At 40.7% G+C, this 22,877-nt stretch overlaps 1 protein-coding gene and 1 non-coding gene across 2 annotated transcripts in view; both read right to left on the reverse strand.

The window, feature by feature from the left end:
* The window catches only part of DCX (doublecortin), a 399,460-nt gene that overhangs the window by 61,341 nt on the left and 315,242 nt on the right, over nucleotides 1-22,877 (reverse strand). The gene's annotated exons all lie outside the window — the stretch shown is intronic.
* Nucleotides 22,255-22,326, reverse strand: TRNAE-UUC (transfer RNA glutamic acid (anticodon UUC)). Its single transcript has one exon. It is a non-coding gene; the product is annotated as a tRNA-Glu (tRNA).

Raw genomic sequence — 22,877 nt, forward strand, 5'->3', positions numbered from 1 at the left:
GTTTCACACTGACAGACCTGACCTTCCCAGCTGAGGGTTCTTTGTGCTGGGAAATTGTTACCTAGCAACCATGCCTTGCAGCTGCCAGACTCCAAACACTGAAAGCATGACTTACAGAAAAGAAGCAAGGAGAAAAAGGGTAGGGTGGGGACTGGTTCAATCTGAGCTTTGTCTTAGGGTCTAATACTATATTCCAGTAAGAGAAGACAAGCAGGAAACTAAGTCCCTTCCTGCTGTGCTTCAGCTGCCAACCAGGCTGCTTGAGCTCAGCTTCTTGTCACCTCCACCTGCTCTAGCAGTTAACCCTGGTAGGGTTGAAGGAGGAATGGGAATGAAGATGCTTCCCAGAGATGTCAAATATTCTGTGTGGTACACATGGCTCTTACTCTTTGGCAATGGAGCACATCTTCAATGCACATTTTTTAATAATTAGGCATTTCGTTCTCCTTCCTCGTCCTCCTTCCTTCTCCTCCTTCTGTCTCTCTCTCTCCCTCTCTCCCCCTCCCTCCTTCTTTCTCTTTCTTTTTAAATTACAAATACAGGGGACCTCCATCTTTAATTTTTCTAACTGCAGAAGGTGAAGGATTACTAGTTCAATGGATTTCAAATATTAGCATTTATATGAGTCACCTGGTCAGCATCTTAAAATGCAGAGTTCTGAGTCCCATCCTCTAGCAAATCTGATTTAGTAGATTTGGGTGGGGTTCAGGAAATCTGCATTTTTAACAAGTTCCCCACATGGATCGAGATTATGAACAACAAAATATTGGTTAGTGGTGTCTTTGACATAAAGGTTTTTCAAAAACTTTTATGTATTCAAACATAATTCTTCACACCACCCAACAATCTCCCCTAAGAGATAACCATCTTCCAACTTCATACGTCCAGTGAGGTAGTGGCTTAAGTTCTGTCTCTAGGCATGGAGGGCCTCTTTAGGAGGCTTACTAGTTTGCCCCTAATACATGCCCAGTTGTCTGTCTCTAAGCATCCATTTTGTCTCTGTTGACTGCACTGCCCATTCGAAGACTTCCCGCTGGTTACATTGTTCTTTGGTTATTCAGCTCACAGTCCTTTAGCAACAGCAAATGCAGAAATTCAGATGCAAACATAGACCCCACATGCTAACTCCATCTCAGCTGTTCCATCCCACTCCCAAAGATGTTCATGTAGTAGCTTTCTATTGCTGTATAATAAATTTAGCAGCTTTAAACAATACCTACTCATTATCTCACATTTTCCCAGGGATCTGGAGTCCCTGCACAGCTTAATTGGGACCTCTGCTCAAGAGTTGCACAAGGCTGCAATCAAGGCATCTTCTGTATTGAAGCTCTCAGCTGGGTTCTGGGTTCTCTTCCAAGCTCACTCAGGTTGTCATTAGAACAGTTGCTTGCAATTATAAGACTGACGTCCTGATTTTCTTGCTGACTGTCAGCCAGGGAGCACTCTCAGCTCCTAAAAGTCACGTGCTCAACGGGCACTGTCACATGATAATGGTGACATGTATTTTACTTCTTCTTCACAAGCAAAAGAAAAGCTTTCTGACTTCTCCCATCTGTGACCTCCAGGCCCTCTAATATTTTTACTTCAACTCTGTCATTCTGTGTGACCACTAGGAGCTGCTGTTTCAAATTTAAAAGAGTGAAGCATTGCATATTGTAATATATAATATTTTAGTTTATAAGAGTACATTGTACTTCATACATGACCTATATTACTGAATTTGAATATTGTAAAAATAGAAACTTATTTTTATTTTTTTTATTTATTTTTTTTTTTTAGAAACTTATTTTTAAAACTGAAAGCTTTAGAGAGAGAAAATTTACATACCATATAACTCACCCATTTAAAGGGTACAATTCACTGGTTTTTAGTATATTCACAGAGTTGTGCAAATACCATCACATCAATTTTAGAATATTCTCATTACCCCCCAAAAGAAACCCCATACCTATCAGCAGGCACTCCTCATTTCTCCCCAAACTTCCAACCCTAGGCAACCACTTACCTACGTTCTGTTACTATGGATTTGCCTATTATGGACATTTTACAAAAATGGAATCATGTAGTTTTGTGCCTAGCTTCCTGAACTTACCATAATATTTTCACAGTTCATTCATGTTGTGGTATGTATAAGTACTTCATTTCTTTTTATGACTGAATAGTATTCCAGTTCATAGATATATCATATTTTGTTTATCTTTTCATTCATTGATGGGCATCTGAGTTGTTTCCACCTTTTGGCTATTATGAATAATGCTGCTATGAACATTTGTGCCCAAGTTTTTCTTTAAACATATATTTTCATTTCTCTGGGGGTATTCCCCTAAGATTAGAATTGCTGGGTCATATGATAACTTTATGTTTCCAGATTATTTCCAAAGTGGATGTGTCATTTTACATTCCCACAAGCAGCTTTTGAGGATTCTAGTTTCTCCATATTCTTGCCAACACTTTTTATTATCTGCTGTTTTGATTATTGCCATCCTAATGGGTATGAAGTGGTATCTAATTATAGTTTTAATTTTCATTTTCCTGATGGTTAACTATGTTGAGCATCTTTTCATAGGCTTATTGGTCATTTGTATATCTTCTCAGGAGAAATGCCTAGTCAAACCCTTAGCACATTTTAATCAGAGTATTTGTCTTTTTGTTGTTGTTGTTTTTACCATTGATTTGTAAGAGTTCTCTCTATATATTCTAGGTGCAAGTCCCTAATCAAATATATTATTTCCAAATATTTTTCCCATTTTAGGAATTATCTTTCCATTTTCTTGATGGTATCATTTATAGCACAGGTTCTTAATTGTGATCAAGTCAAACTTTTCTTTGGTTGCTTATATTCATGGTGTCATATCTAAGAAACCATTGCCTAATCTAAATTCAAGATTTATATATGTTTTTTACAAAAAGTTTTTATATTTTTTACTCTTATATTTAGGCCTTTGATTCATTTTGGTGAATTTTTTGTATATGGTATTAGGTGGGGTCTAACTTTTTATATGTTTATGTTTTGTATGGATGCATATCCATCTAGTTCTCCAAGCATCATTTGTTGGAAAGAATATTCTTTCCTCATTGAATTGTCTTGGTGCTCTTTTTGAAAGCAACTGACTGTTAAGTGTGAGGGTTAATTTCTAGACTCTCCATTCTATTCCATTGATCTACATGTCAGTCTTTATGCCAGTACCACACCGTTTTGATTAATGTAACCTTGTGGTAAGCTTTGAAATTAGGAAATGTAAGTCCTTTCATTTTGTTGTTCTTTTTCAAGATTGTTGGCTACTCTGAATCCATTGAATTTCCAAATAAATTCTAGTATTAGATTATTAATTTCTGCAAAGAAGCCAGCTAGGGCTTCCCTGGTGACTCAGATGGTAAAGAATCCGTCTGCAATGCAGGAGACCTGGGTTTGATCCCTGGGTTGGGAAGATCCCCTGGAGAAGGAAGTGGCAATCCACTCCAGTATTCTTGCCTGGGAAATCCCACAGACAGAGGAATCCATGGGGTCACAAAGAGTTAGACACAACTGAGTGACTAAACACAGCACAGGATTTTGATAGGGATTTTATTGAATCTGTAGATCAGTTTAAGAATGTCATCTTAAAATTATGCCATCTTTCTCTTTTGAACTGGTTTATAATATCTGGCTCATTCACTGATTATACATTAAATAAATAAAATAGTTAACACGTGTTCATTTCTTTATCTGTGCAAGAGTCCTGACTTTACCCCTTTTTGAAAAATATCTTTTAACACCTGTAGTTTAGAGTAAGTATATTTCTTCCATTTCATAGATGTGGAACTGATGTCCTGATAGGTTAAGTATCTGACTTACAGCTGGAACCACAGCCTAAAGCTAGAACTGCTTCTGAAACCCAGGTTTTCTGACTCCCAGTCAAAGATGCTTTCACCAGACCACACTCTCTTCCTTTGTTTCTTAATTTATAAAAAAATTTAAATGGCATAAAAGATGTTGTTGAAATAATTCTGTTAAGTTTCTGCTTGGAACATAAGTCCTCTTCCCTTCTTTCCCCTTCTCCAAACTCTTTATTAACAATAAGATTTTACTATGCCAATTTTGTGTCCTTATGTTTTATCTGTATATTTATTATAGACAAATTTATCAGGTTTGAAATATTTGTGTAGCATTTGTTTTCTAAATCAAAAGATATTTGGAGATTCCAAAATTTGGTGCAAAGTATAAGCATAGTCCATGGCACAGGAAACCCCAAAGGAACATACCTCGTAGAAGAACTTTAAACATAATTTGGGTGGTGGAGAATTATCTGTGTATAGTGATATGGTGAAAGGGTCTTGTGGTGGTGGGTAGGGAAGCTGTCCTGGAAGACTGTAGAATTGTTCTCAAGACTCAAGCAGGAGGCCATCTGTTCTGTTACATGAAGAAAACAACTCTGTCCAGAACATTTCAAAACCATCCTCTTTAGAAAACAAGCTTATCTTATCCTTCAGTTTTGTCTGTTCAAGCAAAATATTTCATTGTCTAGCATTTACTTGCAATAAAAAATGTCTGTCTTGAGATGTAAGTCCCAGTAACTGCTTGTCCAAAGCTGAAAGTCCTCAATATCCACTTACTCTGAAAATCAGGCTCTGTGTCAAAGAAAACAAAATTCAACAAAGAAGAAGAGGCCTCCAGTTTCAGCTTATATGAAAGAAGATATAAAGTTCTTATTTATAATCCATTCCAAAGGGTTTTTGATGATGAAAGAATATTATTCTGTTTTCCTCATGTAGCCTTTGCTTCTTGAAATGTGCATGTAATCCAACTGCCTGCCAGCAGTTGATAAGGTTTCTGATATATATAAATTCAAAACAGAGGAGTTTAGCTATGTCTCTCTGACAGTCACTGTATGCTTTAATTCAAGCAGATGAATAAAACCTGGACAGGTTTAAGATTTTTAAAGAAGGCTTCAGCTTGTTTCACATCTGTGCTTACAGTACCCTAATTAGCATGCAGTGAATATCTGAGATGACTTTTGCTTGATCAGTCAACATGATATGGGGAAAGAGTACTGACCTAGGAGTCAAGACATCTGGATTCTAGTTATGGCTCTGCCATTAATCAGTTCTGTGACCTTGGGTGAGTCACTTCACCTCACTGAATATTGGAGCCTGTGTCTATCAGAGATAATCCATCTGATAATCCTTGTAAACTATCTCACAGAGTTGTTGTGATGATTAAAACAGATAACAGAAGTGAAAGAACCTCTAAAGTATGAAGCACCGGACACATATAAAATGTTTTTATTGCTATTCAACTCACATCTTTCATCTTTGGATTTTTCATTATCCGCAAGTCAATCAGTGTGATACACCACATCAATAAACTGAAGAACATCTTTCATCTTTTATCAGTGGAATATCTACCAAAGCTTAAAGACTTAGGTGAACTGCTTCAGAATGCAAGATGTATGAAAAAGGGCCAGGATTTGCTCAGAACCATAAATTTGCAACATACATGATAGTTCGCAGAGCACTTTCACATACACTATCTCATTTAAGACACACAAAACCTTATTCATTAGGCAAGGCAACAGAACTCTTCAAGGGCAGAGGATTTATCTTACTCATCTTAATATATTCCCAACATCCAATGGAATGCCTGGAAAAATCAGTGTTGAATTCATGTTATTATTTCTGTCCCCATTTTTTAGTTCCAGGAAGAGTTGGGGACAGAGCTGACATGTGAACTCAAGTTTTCCAAACCCATTGTGTCACTCCCTTGTACCTTGGATGCATGCAGGTTAAGTCGCTTCAGTTGTGTCCTAATCTGTGCGACCCTATGGACTGTAGCCTGCCAGGCTCCTCTGTCCATGGGATTCTCCAGGCAGGAATACTGAAGTGGGTTGCTGTGCCCTCCTCCAGGGGATCTTCCCGACCCGGGGATCAAACCCTCATCTCTTATGTCTCCTGCATTGGCAGGTGAGTTCTTTACCACTAGCACCACCTGGGAAGCCCCCCCTGTACCTTACTACTAGTATTATTTATAGTAGCACTTCTCAGACTTTGGTGAAGATAAGAATCACCCACAAAGATTGTTGGAACTCAGATTGCTGGGCCTCACCCCAGAGTTTTGGATTCAGTAGATCCAGAGTGGGAACTGAGAATGTGTTTTCAAACAAGTTCCCAGATGATTCTGACGTTGCTGGTCCAGGAACCACATGCTAAGAACCACTACCTGACACCCTTGTTTGTTCCTCTGACCAGCAGCATCAGCACCACCTGGGAACTTGTCAGAGGTGCAAAATCTTGCATATAAATTCAAGTTGGACAAGCACTAGAGAACAATGAGGTCAGTGCTGGCTGCACATCAGAATCATTTGAAGGAACAGAATCATTTGAGAAAACAGATTCTCAAGCCCCTCCCTGGAGAGGAGGTGTCTAGGTGACTCTGATGCACAGCCACTTGGGGAAACATTGCTCTGGACTAGTGATATCCTAATATATTTTTATCACAACTCCCTCACTTTTCCCATCCCCACCCCCACATCTTATCCTTCCAGAAGCTTCCCTGGGTGGTAAAAGAGCCCAGAAGAGAAACATTTTACTGAGGTACTGGAACGCCTTTAGCAACTGGTAGTTGCCCAGATAAATGGCCTAAGCACTGATTTTTGTAAAAACAATATTCTAAACACTGAGGTATGCTGAGGGGTAAAGTAAGTGTAAGCTGGGATCTGTGGTGGAGACAGACTTATCACACCTTTAAAAAATTACAAAACAATGAATGATTAACTCCCTGACATTCTCAGTATGATTTATATTGAAATAGGATATGTGAATTGAAATAGTCAAGAAGTTTCACAAAAGAGGTGGGCAGTGGGACTACATAAAAATGTATCTTACATTTGAATCGTTTTTTTCCCTAGGAAATCATTCAAATAATATAACTCAACAATAGAATATAACTCAATATAACACAACAACAGGATCTAAACAGGGGGAGTAGAAAATACACTTGACACCCGACCTCACACTCTGGTATAGAAGGATGAATTACAAAGAGTGGATATGATGGAATAAAGAAAGGGTAGGAATGGGAAAATGTATCTTGAAAGGAAATTACCCTGACTTTCCATCCTCTGGAAAGTGAAGCATCTTCAAGCTCAGTGCAACCCGAAGTCTCCCAAACCAGGAGCAAGTGAAGGCCCTTCTAAGAAAAAAGGGCCTGATATCATGCTAAAACCTCATTCCAAATCTCTTCCTCTGCCTCTAGGGATGACCGTGCCCCAAACAGATGATATAACCTGGAAATAAGCTATAAGTAGGCTAAACAGCTCTCCCTGCTATGGATCTATGAACTCCTACATTTACACTATGCTTATGCTTCTTGAAAAACTGACCTTTTAGGGCAATGTTTGCCATCATTGGAAGGACTGATGCTGAAGCTGAAACTCCAATACTTTGGCCACCTGATGTGAAGAATTGACTCCTTGGAAAAGACCCTGATGCTGGGAAAGATTGAAGGCAGGATGAGAAGGGGACGACAGAGGATGAGATGGTTGGATGGCATCACCAACTCGATGGACATGAGTTTGAGCAAGCTCCGGGGGTTGGTAATGGACAGGGAGGTCCATGGGGTCTCAAAGAGTCAGACATGATTGAGCAACTGAACTGACTGATGCCATCTTTGGGCTTTTATAGTGGCTCGGCATCAATCCCTGGGGTTAGGAAGATCCCCTGGAGAAGGGCATGGCAACCCACTCCAGTATTCGTGCCTGGAGAATCCCATGGACAGAGAATCCTGGTGGGCAACAGTCCATGGGGTCGCAAAGAGTCAAACACGACTGAGCACAGACACAAGCATGTGTGCCATCTTTATTTACCAATGATTCAGTCTAATAACTGGAATGGAACGTTTATTCATTTGCTAATTTAGGGAGACCTGGAAAATAAAAGAGAATGTCCTTCTAGTGTAATTTAATGACAGAGGGGATGTTTGGCCTGCTTGCCAATGAACATTTTCTGATTCTGTTGATACAATAAACACATGAATAATGTGTTATGTTATTAGGAGCACTTTCACAGTTATTTTGATATCCAAGGTCCCTTTTACCTCTAAAGTTTTATGATCTAATATTATCCTTCTAATGACCATATGAGGTAGGTTGAACAGGTTCCCTAACCTGCCCTGGGCCTCAGTTTATTCATCTATAAAATGAGAGGGTTGGACTAGAACAATGGTTTGCAATCTTGGCTGAACATTGCCTTGCCTGGGGAGATTTAAAAAATACTGATACTGTTACTTGGGCCCATTTCCAGGGATTCTGATATGATTGATATGCGGCCAGGCCTGAGCACCGGGACTTCCAAAAGTTCTCCAAGTGTTTCTAAGGGGCAGCCAGGACTGAAACCCCCTGAACCAGATGAGGTCTAGGCCTTCTCCCATCTCTGACATTCTGAGTCTGAATGTTATTTGCATTTTTTTTTTGGATGAGGATACTGAGGCACAGAAAGGTTAAATGACTGCCAATAGTTAAAAATTAAGTCAGTTCTAAGATGGGAGATATAACTTACATATTTCTACTTCAAAGCTTAGACCTCTATTTCAGGATGGCTTCAGTTTCCCTAATGTCCAAACATATATGGTCCTTCAATTAACCCTTCTACCCTTATGTATAAAAATCCAGCATTTCAGAAATATCACCCTTGGGCCATTTGGCTTCCTCTGTTGAGTTCACTATGAAAGTGAAAGTTGTGTCTGACTCTTTGCAGCCTCATGGAATAGTCCATGGAATTCTCCAGGCCAGAATACTGGAGTGGGTAGCCTTTCCCTTCTCCAGGGGATCTTCCCAACCCAGGGACCAAACCCAGGTCTCCCACATTGCAGGCAGATTCTTTACCAGCTGAGCCACCAAGGAAGCCCAAGAATACTGGAGTGGGTAGCCTATGCTTTCTCCAGTGGAGCTTCCCGACCCAGGAATCTAACTGGAGTCTCCTGCAGTGCAGGTAGATTCTTTACCAGTTGAACTACCAGGGAAGTCAGCTGAGTTCACTATGCCCTCTTCTCTATTAGAAGGCCTTCCCAAATTTCTTCCACCTGTCCCTCATCTAAGTGTGCATGCATTCCTTTAGTACTGGCTCAGTTGATAAAGAGTCTGCCTGCAATGCAGGAAACCCAGGTTCGAACCCTGGGTTGGGAAGAGCCCCTGGAGAAGGAAATGGCAACCCACTCCATTATTCTTGCCAGGGAAATCCCACGGACAGAGGAGCCTGGCATGCTACAGGCCACAGGGTTGCAAGAGTCAGACATGACTGAGTGACCAAACCTACCTACCTACTCACTAAGTCATTCTCTACTCTCTCATTCATTCAACAAATATATTAAGCGTGTACCATGGTCAAGATATTGTTCTAGGTCCTGAGGATATATCTGTGAACAAGACAAAGCCGTGCTCTCAACAAGTGTTTGTATTTTATTCTACAGGATTTAAAGCTTTATTCTCAGTATGGAGCATGTCTTCCTAACGAGATTGTATCTTATTGGTTCTGTTTCTCTGAAGACTCCTGGCTAACACAGACCATACAATAAATATATTGGGCTTTATGATCCCAACCAGTCTCCACCATATATTTTTCTTCTTTTTAATTTTTAAACCTATAGTTTGCAGACCCTTGACCTATTGTAAGTAATGGAAAATCACGTTCTCCTTTGTTTTCCAAAGGAAAGTTTCTTAGAGACAGCAAGCATTGATCAACTTCACTTCTTTCTAATTCTATTTCACTCTGATTACTTTTGTTTTGTATCCCCACCAGTTCTGCCTTTTGTGTGAAGATTCCCAGGGTCTGTATCTTTGCATTTATGCTGTATGTGTTAACATATACAAACCCAGCTACCCCACACAATTCTGTTCTATTTCAGGTCAGGGCTTGACAAGGGCAAGGCAGTATGGAGTTGATGCTGTCATCCTTGAAAGCCACAGTCAGCTCGGGGGATGGAAACATATTGATTTAAACAGAATTTTTGCTTTACAAGAAGGGAGGGAGAGAGATTGCTCAATCTGAACTCAAGGTCTCAGCAAGGTCCCTGTGGAGTAGCCAAACTCCATACCACTCAGTGAACTGAACCAGAGCCAGGACTATTAAGCCAAGTGGGGCTAGGAGTTTTTAGCCTGCTCAGTAACAACTATTTATTTCCTCTACAGTGTCAGTCCAAGCCTAGTCCCAGTTGGAGGAAAATCCAAAAGCAAGGGTGGCTATGTAAAGTATACCCCATGGGTGGGGGACCCCTCCAAGTTCTCATCTTCTATATCAGTTCTACCCAGTTCCAGCCACCATCAGTTTTCAGGTGGGGCTCATTAATAAACACTTCAGCAGCCCATGTGACAGCAGTGGTAGCATTGTGAACCCCATTCCAGGCTGTTGCTACGGAAGATTACGGTTGGGGTTGAAAAAGAAGTATCTATATCGATTACCACTAAAAACAGACATGGATTAAAGCCAGCCCCAAGCCTGCTTTCTCCAGATGAGCTGCAATAATCTATCTCATTGTTAATCAACTTCCACACCCCCTTTCACTCAGCTGCCTTCTGCAGTGCTGCAGGCTAAATGACAGAAGCAGTTCCAGCCTGAAAATGAACGATGCCATTCATCAATCCCAGAAGTCTCTCTGTAAAGATGCTGAAGAAGCAGATTCCTATTCCCAACACTTATCCACCAGGCCAGAGAAAATGCTGACTAAGGACGACATTTTATCATGCTTTGTAACAGTGGGTAAAATATGTTAGAACTGAACTTGGAGAAGAGTTCTGCTTGGTACTTAGTTATTCACTGGGAGGTCTAAGAAGCTACTGCTCTTTAGTCACTGCTTAGCTCACGTGAGCTCACAGTGCCAGCCTAGAAAACAGCCCATTGTATCTAGGGCTGATTATCCATTAGGTGGGCTTCCCTGGTGGCTCAGTGATAAAGAATCACCTGCCAATGCAGGAGATGTGGGTTTGATCCCTGGGTCGGGAAGATCCCCTGTAGAAGGAAACGGCAAACCGCTTCAGTAATCTCGCCTGGGAAATCCTATGGACAGAGAAGCCTGGTGGGCTATAGTCCAGGGCTCACAAAAGAGTCGGATATGATTTAGCAAATAAAGTGAAGTCGCTCAGTCGTGTCTGACTTTTTGCGACCCCGTGGACTGTAGCCCGCCAGGCTTCTCTGTCCATGGGATTCTCCAGGCAAGAATACCGGAATGGATTGCCATTTCCTTCTCCAGGGGATCTTCCCGACCCAGGGATCGAACCCAGGTCTCCTGCATTGCAGGCAGACGCTTTAACCTCTGAGCCACCAGGGAAGCCCTAGCAAATAAATAACAACAACAATTCATTAGGTACACTAGGCACAGTGCCCAGGACACACCATATGTTTATGAACCCCTGTTTCCCTGGTGGCTCTGTGATAAAGGAATCTGCCTGCAATGCAGGAGCCACAGGAGTTGTGGGTTTGATCCTGGGGTCAGGAAGATCCCCTGGAGGAGAAAATGGCTACCCACTCCAGTATTCTTGCTTGGAGAATCCCATGGACAGAGAAGCCTGGCAGGCTATAGTCCATAGGCTCACAAAGAGTTAGACACAACTGAAGTGACTTAGCACACATGCACGAGCATTATTTAATTTCTTTTAAAATCAGAAAAAAATTTAGATTATACAAAATATTTAAACATATAATATTAATATATTCATACCAATGTAGTGGCAATTATTTTTTAAGTGGAGAAAGGGGTCCAGTGAGACAAAAGTTGCCTAGGGCCCACCAGTCATCATGCATCTGTAAGTTTATCAACTAGTACTGGAGATCTGAAACCTAAAGGGTAGGATGGCCCACTGGAGAACCCACACTTCTCTTAATCAGAGGAGTCCCTGGGAAAGCACAAACATCAATTCGCAGCAGGCGACAAGCCAAACACTTGAAACTTCAAGCAAGGCAAGGCCCCATCCTCTTTGCAAACAGCAAGAGGAAGTTCACCTATCAACTGCCATATTAAATAAACTGTGGAGGCAAAGACTGCCAGAGGGAAGCTTTTTATCAAGGCTGTAATGTCTCTGGTGAGTAAGACCAGAAATGTCCTGACATATAAATATTTATATACGACTTCATCAGATGAGACAGCCCATACTTAAAAGAAACAGGGCACAGGCACGCATATGCAGACATAAAGAGACTTCAGGAGGTACTGGTCTCTGGCCCCAAACCTCTTTGAAGGGATATTATCATGCAGGGCAAGTTGTTCAGACCCCTAGGGTCTGCCAAATTGTTGCCAGTTGGAGAAGCCCAGACTTGGTGCAATAGGAAGTATGCAGCCTACATAAATGGCAAGCACCACTTATGGCAGTTAAGTCTCATTAGTGAACCTGTCTCTGATTCCTTACTCTGCAGCATGGGCTAGTGGAAGGGGTACTGCTTTATACAGGACTAAATCTACTGTGAAGGTTCTAAACCTGGCAATGGAATTGACGTTGCTGACTCTTTATCACTCTTGTTAGCGAAGCTGAACTTGAATTCCTATGACCAAAAGATTCTCCTAATCTCTTACAACTCTGGGGGACTCTTGAAACATCTAGACAGATCTCCCTTTTGGTCAATTTCTTCTTTTCCCTCTCAAGTCTATATTAGAGATAAGCGTGCTCAAGCCCTACACTGAACATGGGTAAAAAGGTGTTGCCTTCGTGGTGATTGTTGATACTCTGTCTACAAAGGCTCCCATGCTCCAGTTTATCACCCCTGTCAAAATGTAATGGTGCCTGTTTTCTCTCCATTTAATTACTCCTTTGGGCCTTGAAGTTCTGTTTTTTTTTTTTTTTTCCTTTTTAAGCTTCTCTAATTAAAATGCAAATAAATACCCAAGGCAGAGGCCCGTGATTCCCAAAGTGCATTCTACCATATGGTCATAGTTTTTTTATTTTTATTTTTTAATAATAAGTTTGGTGTTCAAACAAGTTTGGGGAACACTGGTCTAAACAAAATCAAGCAGGTTTCTCTATAGAGGGGTTATTGGAGTCTTTTTTCGATACGGGAATATAATGTGCATTGTTACTAAACTTATTTGATCAAAGAACTTCTGATCAGACTCAGTTCAGTTCAGTCGCTCAGTGGTGTCCGACTCTTTGAGACCTCATGAATCACAGCACGCCAGGCCTCCTTGTCCTAGGATTACATATAACACAATTTGGGAAATATTCTCTAAACTGATAGGAGATAACATTATAGTAAGGAATGATTTCCTTACCAACTGAATCTGTGAGCTGAGATGGAGGCTCTGAAAAAGGTCTAACTTATCTGGGGATACAGCTTAAAGTTATAAGGCAGGGCAGGGCACAATAGATAAACGGCTAGCTCTGCATATTAAAATGCACACATGACATAAGTTATATCAGAAGGGCATTTTGGTAACGACATATAACACAGGAGCTGACAGAGAGGAAAGCCCTGGGAAAATGAAACATTGGACAAGCAAGTTATGATAGATCTGGAGCATGGGAACTGCCAAAAAGCATCAGATCCCATAGCCTGACCCACTCATGACTCCGTCTGCCTACATATCTCTGAGGACCTTCCTGAGCCAGACTCTGCCCTCTGATCAATTGGAAAATTTTGCCTCCTATTTCCAGCCATAATGACTGTTCGAATGACCTGAATTTGACTGGTTTAATAACCTAAATTGTCATTTGAAATAGACATTTTCTGTCATATTTGACACAGGTGCACACTCCTATTTCAAAACTATTCTCTTAGCCTCTCTGGACACATCATCTAGTTATCCACAGACCTCTTTATCAATTCCTTGGCTCCTCCTCCTACTCATCCCCTTAATGCAAATATCCCCCCATGGTCTTTTCCTGGAACAACTTCTCTACTTGCCTGATTTTAACCACTGTTGTTTGCAGATTATTCCCAAATCTACTTATCTCCAGCCCAGACCTCTCTCCAGATGCCAGACCCATATATACCACTATATTCTGGAGATTCCACTCAGATATAGCAAGGCATCCCAAATTCAGTACATCTAAGCTCTGTTTCTTGCCCTGGATTTCCGTAGTCTAGTGAATGGCTCTGCAATCTACCCATAAACCTCAGAGTCACATGAATCCTCCTCCTTCCTCACCTATGACAGGCAAAATTATAAGAATGATCCTTGCCCTTGTATAATCTCCTCCCCTTGAATATGGAAGGAACATGGGAACATGTTATTTTTATGATTATGTTATGTTATATGGCACCAAGGGACTTTTCAGATATAATTAGGGTTAATAATCAGTTGATTTGGGCTTCATCAAGGGGGAGATTACACAGGTAGCAACAATCTAATCACGTGAGCCCTTCAAAAGCAAGAGTTTACTCTGACTGCTGGCAGAAGGGGAAATTAGAGAGATGCTAAGCCTGAGAAGGATTTGATGTAACTGTGTTGGCTTGAAGATGGAGACAGACATGTGGGAAGGATGTTGGTAGCCTCCAGAAGCTGAAAATGGCTCCCAGCTGACAATCAGCAAGGAAGTGAGGACCTCAGACCTACAGTTCCAAGGAACTGAATTCTGCCAAAAATCTGGATGAGCTTGGACCTATGTTCATCCTCGTGTGTGCTGAATCGCTTCAGTCATGTCCGACTCTTTGTGACCCCATGGACTGTAGCCCACCAGGCTCCTCTGTCCATGGGATTCTCCAGGCAAGAATACTGGAGTGGGTTGCCACTTCCTTCTCCAGGGGATCTTCCTGACTCAGGGATCGAACTTGTGTCTCCTGTGGTTCCTGCAGTGCAGGCAGATTATTTACCACTGAACCACCAAGGAAGCCCAGATTCATACTCAGAGCCTCCTAGTAAGAGCCTTGCCCATATGACACTGTGACTTCAGTTTTGCATGATCCTAAACAGAGAACCCAGTCAAGGCTGCTTTAGCTCTGATCTATAGAACTGTGAAATAATAAGTGGCTGGTGCTCTAAACTGCTACATTTGTAGTAATTTAGGTGGCTTAGTAGAGAATGTGCCTGCCAGAGCAGGAGACGTAGGAGATGTGGGTTTTATTCCTGGGTTGGGAAGATCCCCTGGAGGAGGAAATGGCAATCCACTTCAGTATTCCTGCTTGGGAAATCCTACTGACAGAGGAGCCTGTGGGCTACAGTCCATAGGGCTGCAAAAGTCAGACACAACTTAGCGACTAAATAACAACAATGTCCAATACCACTGCCTGGGCTTAGATCCTTCTATTTTCTTTCCTATACTACCACACAATCTTCTACTTGGTCACCCTACTGGTTTTGTCTTCCTCAAATCCAGAACGAGAGAGTGACTAACCCAAACTACAAATCTGATCACACTGTTCCTTTGCTTAAAATCCTTTAGTGGTTTCTTTCTCTACAGGATAATATCCAAGCTCTGTAATGTAGTTTTTATAAGGTTATTCCTGAATCTTTCCCTTGACTTCTTCTCAGATTCATCTTCTGCCATGTTTGCCTTGCACTATTTCCTGTAACACAGTTTATCAGTCATAGCCCTCCTGCCATTTTGGGTCAGATAATTCTCTGCTGTGGGGAATTGTTCTGTGCATGGTAGGATGTTAAGCAGCATCCCTGGCCTCTTCCAACTAGATTTCAGTAGCATCTCACCCTCATTTGTGACAACCAACAATGTCTCTGAAAGTGAAAATGAAAGTGTTAGTTGCTCAGTTATGTCTGACTCTTTGTGACCCCATGGACTGTAGCCCACCAGGCTCCTCTGTCCATGGGATTCTCCAAGCAAGAATACTGGAGTAGGTTGTCATTTCCTCCTCCAGGGGATCTTCCCAACCCAGGGATCAAAACCACATCTCCTGTGTCTCCTGCATTGCAGGCAGATTCTTTACTATTTGAGCCACAAAGGAAGCCCTCAGTTCAGCTCAGTTCAGTTCAGTCGCTCAGTCGTCTCTGACTCTTTGCGACCCCATGAATTGCAGCACTCCAGGCCTCCCTGTCCATCACCAACTCCCGGAGTTCACTCAAACTCATGTCCATCGAGTCAGTGATGCCATCCAGCCATCTCATCCTCTGTCGTCCCCTTCTCCTCCTGCCCCCAATCCCTCCCAGCATCAGAGTCTTTTCCAATGAGTCAACTCTTCACGTGAGGTGGCCAAAGTACTGGAGTTTCAGCTTTAGCATCGTTCCTTCCAAAGAATACCCAGGGCTGATCTCCTTTAAAATGGACTAGTTGGATCTCCTTGCAATCCAAGGGACTCTCAAGAGTCTTCTCCAACACCACAGTTCAAAAGGAAGCCCTAGATAATGCCAAATGCCCCCTTAGGGGCAAAACTGCTTCAGATAAAGACCACTGAGCTAATAATGTATACAGGATTGTGGTGGCTCTCTACACCCAAACTTCTTTTTTCCCCCTTAAGAGCTAATATCATAAGACCTGGAGAGGGTAGAATCTGTGATATCAAAAATAAAAGTATTCTAAATCTAGGAAAAATAGATGGACTGGGGTTCTGGAGATCCCTTTTGGTATACTTTTTTTAAAGAAGCTTTGGTGGTTAGGGAAGAGCGTGTAATTATTTGTAGTAGAAGTTCCCTCTTTTTAGAAAGATTCCTTGATGCTCGAGAGTTAGAAAGGTCAAGGTGGGACTAAGATAAAAAGAAGAGGGAAATGACTTCTTTGTATTTGCTCTAGCTTTAAGAAAATTTGTTAAAGGGACACTTATATTTCCTTCTAGTGTTCCCTTAGGCAAGAACTCTTGGCCAAATCTCTATACAGAAAAAAAAAAAGACTGTCAAGTTTTTTATTTGGAGTAGTCTTTTGGGTACATGCTTTAGGAACATGAATTTGGTGGTTAGGCAAAAGGAAAAACCCCAGCACCCAAGAATTCTATTACTAAATATATCTTCAAGAGAAATAAAAATATATGGCCACTCAAAAACTTAAACACATATGCTCATAGCAACATTAGTAATAATAGTCAAAAGATGGAAACAGCTCAAATGTCCATCAACCAATGAATGGGTACATAAAATATGGTATAATCATATAATGGAATATGATCCATCCATACAAAGAAATGAAATCCAAATATATACTAGAACATGCTGCTGCTGCTGCTAAGTTGCTTCAGTCGTGTCTGAATAGATGAGCCTAAAACACTATGTTAAGTGAACAGAACCAGTCACAAAAGACTACATGATTCATCTGCATAAAATGTCCAGAGAAGGCAAATCTATAGACACAGAAAGTAGATTAATGACTGCTTAGGGGTAGGAGAAATAGGAGGTAGGGAGAGGTAGTTAAAAGTTAACACAATTTCTTTTTGAGGTGATGAAAATTGACTATGGTAATGCCTGCAACATGTCTATGAATACACCAAAAAATCATTGAATTGTGTATTTTGAATGGGTGAAATATATGGTATGTGAATTATATCTTAATTAAGCTTTTCCCCAAAAAAGTAATCCAAGCAATTCTTGGCATCTCTCTACTCCCCAGGCCCAATCCTGTGTAACACCACCCTGAAGGGATATGACATGGGATAAGCAAGTTTGGCTGGCTGTGGGATGAGAACACCAAGAGTCTAGAGCATGGGGGGCACTGCCAAGGAACAATAGGTCCTTTTAAGTTCTCTTGAGCCCTCTTATGTTTTTCCTACTTAATGAGGCTTAGCCAACCTCACTGTTATAGCTTTGGATTGAGTTACTGTTTCAGAACATCTATACAAGAGAAACTTCTGTGCTGTTAGTTCATATCCAAAGTTCTTGGAAGAGAAAACTTCACAGAATTTGGCTGCTAACTTTTGAAGTCAAGGTACTTGCCAGATATATGGGTCATTGCTATTTCTAACTCTTGGATTAAACTCACATTAAAAAAAAAAAGTCTGCCTTATCTCTTCAACAAATGGTGCTAGAAATGTTGGATATACATTTACAAAAAAAGAAGGACCAGACAGAAAGAAAGGGTGAGGGAGGGAGGAATGAAGAAAAGAAGGAAGGAAAAAAACTTTGACCCTTAACTCACATGATACACAAAAATTAATAAACTGGATTTCAGCAAAATAAAACAATTCACTCTTGAAAAATCAAGACAGCCATTAAAAAGATGGAAACACATACTACAGACTGGGAGAAAATATTTGGAAATTATACATGCGATATAAGACATATCCAGAATATATAAAAATTCTTATAACTCAATAATAAGGAAATAATTTAATTGTTAAATGGCAAAGATCTAAATAGACATTTTAACAAAGAAGATACACAAATGTTCAATAAGCATGAGAAACTATATTTGATACCATTAGTTATTAGGGATAAGCAAATAAAAAAAAAACACAATGAGATACCATTTTATATCCACTAGAATGACTCATAAAAAGATAGACAATAACAAGTGTTGGCAAGATGTGAAGAATCCTCATACATTGCTAGTAGGGATGTAAAATGGTACAGCCATTTTAGAAAATAGTCTGGCAGTTTCTTAAAATTTTAAACATACATACTATGCAACCCATCAATACAATTTCTAGGTGTTTATCCAAGATAAATAAAGACATAAGCCCACATAAAAATCTGAGCATGAATGTTCATAGCAGCTTTATTCATAATAACAAAAGGTTGAAACAAATCAAATTTCCATTCAATAATAAATAAATAAAATGTAGTATATCCTCTTATAATAATATAATATTATTCAGCCATAAAGAGGAATGAAATAGTGTGATGCTACAACATGTTGAACCTTGAAAACATGCTAAGTAAAGAAGTCAGCCACAACAGATCATATGTGGCATGATTTCATTCATATTAAAAGTCCAGAATGAGCAAATCAGTATAGACAGAAAGATAAGTGGTTGCCTGGAGAAAGGGTGGTCAGGGGATTGGACCATGACGTCTAAAGGGTGTAGAGTTTCTTTTCATGATGATAAAAACTGTATAAAATTGATCCTGGTGACGGATGCACAACTGTCTGAGTATACTAAAAGCTATTGGATTGTGCACTCGAATTGGGTGAATTGTATGGTATAAGGTTTATATGCAGGAGACCTGGGTTCCTCTGGGTTGAGAAGATCCCCTAGAGGAGGGCATGGCAACCCACTCCAGTATTCTTGCCTCGAGAATCCCATAGGCAGAGGAGCCTGGCAGGCTATAGGCCATGGGGTTGCAAAGAGTCGGACACAGCTGAGCAACTAAGCACACACAAAGGTTTATATCTCAATAAAGCTATTTTAAAAACTGCATTTGGAGACAATGAATTGTCTTCCACTTTGAGGGAATGGCAATAATTGGAACGATGAAAATAAAGAACTAAAAACAAGAGGCCAGTTACTTCAAAGGTTGTTCATGGAATCAACTCCCTGATAAACTCCCACTTAATGATTCTTCTGATTACTTAAGTAATAGCTCTGATGCTAACCTCTCCCACTGGCAATATTCCTTTTCTGCACTGAAAATAGCACTACTATGTTGAAGACACCTTATTAATGGCACTGTCAAATACTTGCAACAATTAGCAAGCTGGCTTTTATCTCGTTTTGTTTAGTGATTCCTCCACCCTCTGCTTCTCATGTCATCCACATTGTTAAGAAAAGGAAGTCAAATCAAAATTACGTTTGAAAATATTCTCTGGTAATGTCATCACAGACATTGAAAGATCTGAATATAAGAACTGTGTAAACCCCTTTAGGAACCATCGTAGAAAATAACATATCCACCAAGGTGACTACTACATCAGGTAGGAGAGACTAGGAGCATAGAGAGGTGGAGGACTTTGAGAAGAATAGCAGCTTGGTGAAAAATACCTAAACAGAAGCAACACTGTAAGATGACTACTCTGTTAACATGGAGCTAGAAATACTCTGGTAGGTCATGTACTTATCTCAAAAACTGAGGTCCAGAAAAGAGATTTGATTGGCTCCCAAAACATATAACTAGTGGAAAATAGAAGGAAGACTAGAATTCAGGTCTTTGAATCTCAGTTTCAGGCTCTTTCCATCTGCTGAATGTTGGATATTGATAGACTACTCAGTATGAGAGACTGGAATACTGTGTCAAAGTTTTGATTGAAATGACCAAGGCCCAGCTACATCACTGCTCAGAGCCTACAGCATTTCATCAACAATAAAACTCTAAGATGATAAATTAGATCTGATAGAGTGCCTGATGAACTATGGACGGAAGTGCGTGACATTGTACAGGAGACAGGGAGCAACATCATCCACAAGAAAAAGAAATGCAAAAAGGCAAAATGGCTGTCTGAGGAGGCCTTACAAATAGCTGTGAAAAAAAGAGAAGCCAAAAGCAAAGGAGAAAAGGAAAAATATACCCATTTGAATGCAGAGTTCCAAAGAATAGCAAGGAGAGATAAGAAAGCTTTCCTCAATGATCAGTGCAAAGAAATAGAGGAACACAACAGAATGGGAAAGACTAGAGATCTCTTCAAGAAAATCAGAGATACCAAGGGAACATTTCATGCAAAGATGGGCTCAATAAAAGACAGAAATGGTATGGACCTAACAGAAGCAGAAGATATTAAGAAGAGGTGGCAAGAATACACAGAAGAACTGTACAAAAAACATCTTCACAACCCAGATAATCACGATGGTGTGATCACTCACCTAGAGCCAATCATCCTGGTATGTGAAATCAAGTGGGCCTTAGGAAGCATCACTACGAACAAAGCTAGTAGAGGTGATGGAATTCCAGTTGAGCTATTTCAAATCCTGAAAGATGATGCTGTGAAAGTGCTGCACTCAATATGCCAGCAAATTTGAAAAACCTCAGCAGTGGCCACAAGACTAGAGAAGGTCAGTTTTCATTCCAATCCCAAAGAAAGGCAATGCCAAAGAATGCTCAAACTACCACACAATGGCACTCATCTCACACGCTAGTAAAGTAATGCTCAAAATTCTCCAAGCCAGGCTTCAGCAATACGTGAACCGTGAACTTCCTGATGTTCAAGCTAGTTTTAGAAGAGGCAGAGGAACCAGAGATCAAATTGCCAACATCTGCTGGATCATCAAAAAAGCAAGAGAGTTCCAGAAAAACATCTATTTCTGCTTTATTGACTATGCCAAAGCCTTTGACTGTGTGGATCACAATAAACTGTGGAAAATTCTGAAAGAGATGGGAATACCAGACTACCTGACTGGCCTCTTGAGAAATCTGTATGCAGGTCAAGAAGCAACAGTTAGAACTGGACATGGAACAACAGAAAAGGAGTTTCCAAACAGGAAAAGGAGTATGTCAAGGCTATATATTGTCACCCTGCTTATTTAACTTATATGCAGAGTACATCATGAGAAATGCTGGGCTGGAGGAAGCACAAGCTGGAATCAAGACTGCCAGGAGAAATATCAATAACCTCATATATGCAGATGACACCACCCTTATGGCAGAAAGTGAAGAAGAACTAAAGAGCCTCTTGATGAAAGTTAAAGAGGAGAGTGAAAAAGTTGGCTTAAAGCTCAATATTCAGAAAAGAAAAATCATGGCATCCTGTCTCATCATTTCATGGCAAATAGATGGAGAAACAGTGGAAACAGTGTCAGCCTTTATTTTGGGGGGCTCCAAAATCACTGCAGATGGTGACTGCAGCCAAGAAATTAAAAGATGCTTACTCCTTGGAAGGAAATTATAACCAACCTAGACAGCATATTAAAAAGCAGAGACATTACTTTGTCAACAAATGTCCATCTTAGTCAAGGCTATGGTTTTTCCAGTGGTCATGTATGGATGTGAGAGTTGGACTATAAAGAAAGCTGAGCACTGAAGAATTAATGCTTTTGAAGTGTGGTGTTGGAGAAGACTCTTGAGAGTCCCTTGGATTGCAAGGCGATCCAACCAGTCCATCCTAAAGGAAATCAGTCCTGAATGTTCATTGGTAGGACTGATGCTGAAGCAGAAACTCCAATACTTTGGCCACCTGAGGTGAAGAGCTGACTCATTTGAAAAGACCCTGATGCTAGGAAAGATTGAAGGCAAGAGGAGAAGGGGACAACAAAGATGAGATGGTTGGATGGCATCACTGATTCAATGGACATGAGTTTGGGTAATCTCCAGGAGTTGGTGATGGACAGGGAGTCCTGGCATGCTGCAGTCCATGGGGTCGCAAAGAATTGGACACGACTGAGTGACTGAACTGAACTGAAGATGATAAATTGCTGAAGAAATAACTAATCACCAGACTATACTTGGTCCTTTCTTTCCAGAATATCAGTATATTTGATGTTGGGCCACTTCCATCATTAGATCTCTTTTTTGAGAGGAAAGGGGGCTATACCAAGTCGTTTGTGGTATCTTAGTCCCTTGGCCAGGGATTGAACCTGGGCCCCGGCATTGAAAGTGCCAAGTCCTAACCACTGGACTGCCAAGGAATCCCCTTAAGCCTGCTTTAAAAGTACAAAATCTACCTTTGTATGAGACAGCTTGAAGTCTATACTACATATGGCAAAGTAGTTTGCAAACCATCTCTTTTCAAAGGGCCCAGCCTGGCTCCACTTCTCTGCTCTTTTCTATTTCATGCTCAAGCCAATCCTCTCAAAACCTGTCTCCAGGAATCCAATTTGTGGAAGGTTGAGGAGAGGGAACTTTAGGTAATACAAACATTACTCTTCCAGCCTTGGTTTTGTTCAGTGAAGGTCAATGATAAATGACCTCCCTTTGGGGGCGTAATTTATGTCCATGTGGCCTTTTCTATTGAGCCCAATGTTGATTGACAGGACATAGCACTAGGAGGAGAGAGAGGTTGGCTATGGGAGACCTGAAGGCCAAGGAGTATAACTAAGACCAGATGTGGCTGGAGGGGGCTGAGATGCGGGGGAGAGGGGGGAGCATGGAGAAGAAATGCCTACACAAGCAAAATAAAGATATATCCACCTTGGGAAATGCGCTCAACATTTCCAAGGTTAAATCCAACTAGTCTTCC

The sequence above is a fragment of the Bubalus kerabau genome, chromosome X (assembly GCF_029407905.1).
Source record: "Bubalus kerabau isolate K-KA32 ecotype Philippines breed swamp buffalo chromosome X, PCC_UOA_SB_1v2, whole genome shotgun sequence".
NCBI lineage: Eukaryota > Metazoa > Chordata > Mammalia > Artiodactyla > Bovidae > Bubalus > Bubalus kerabau.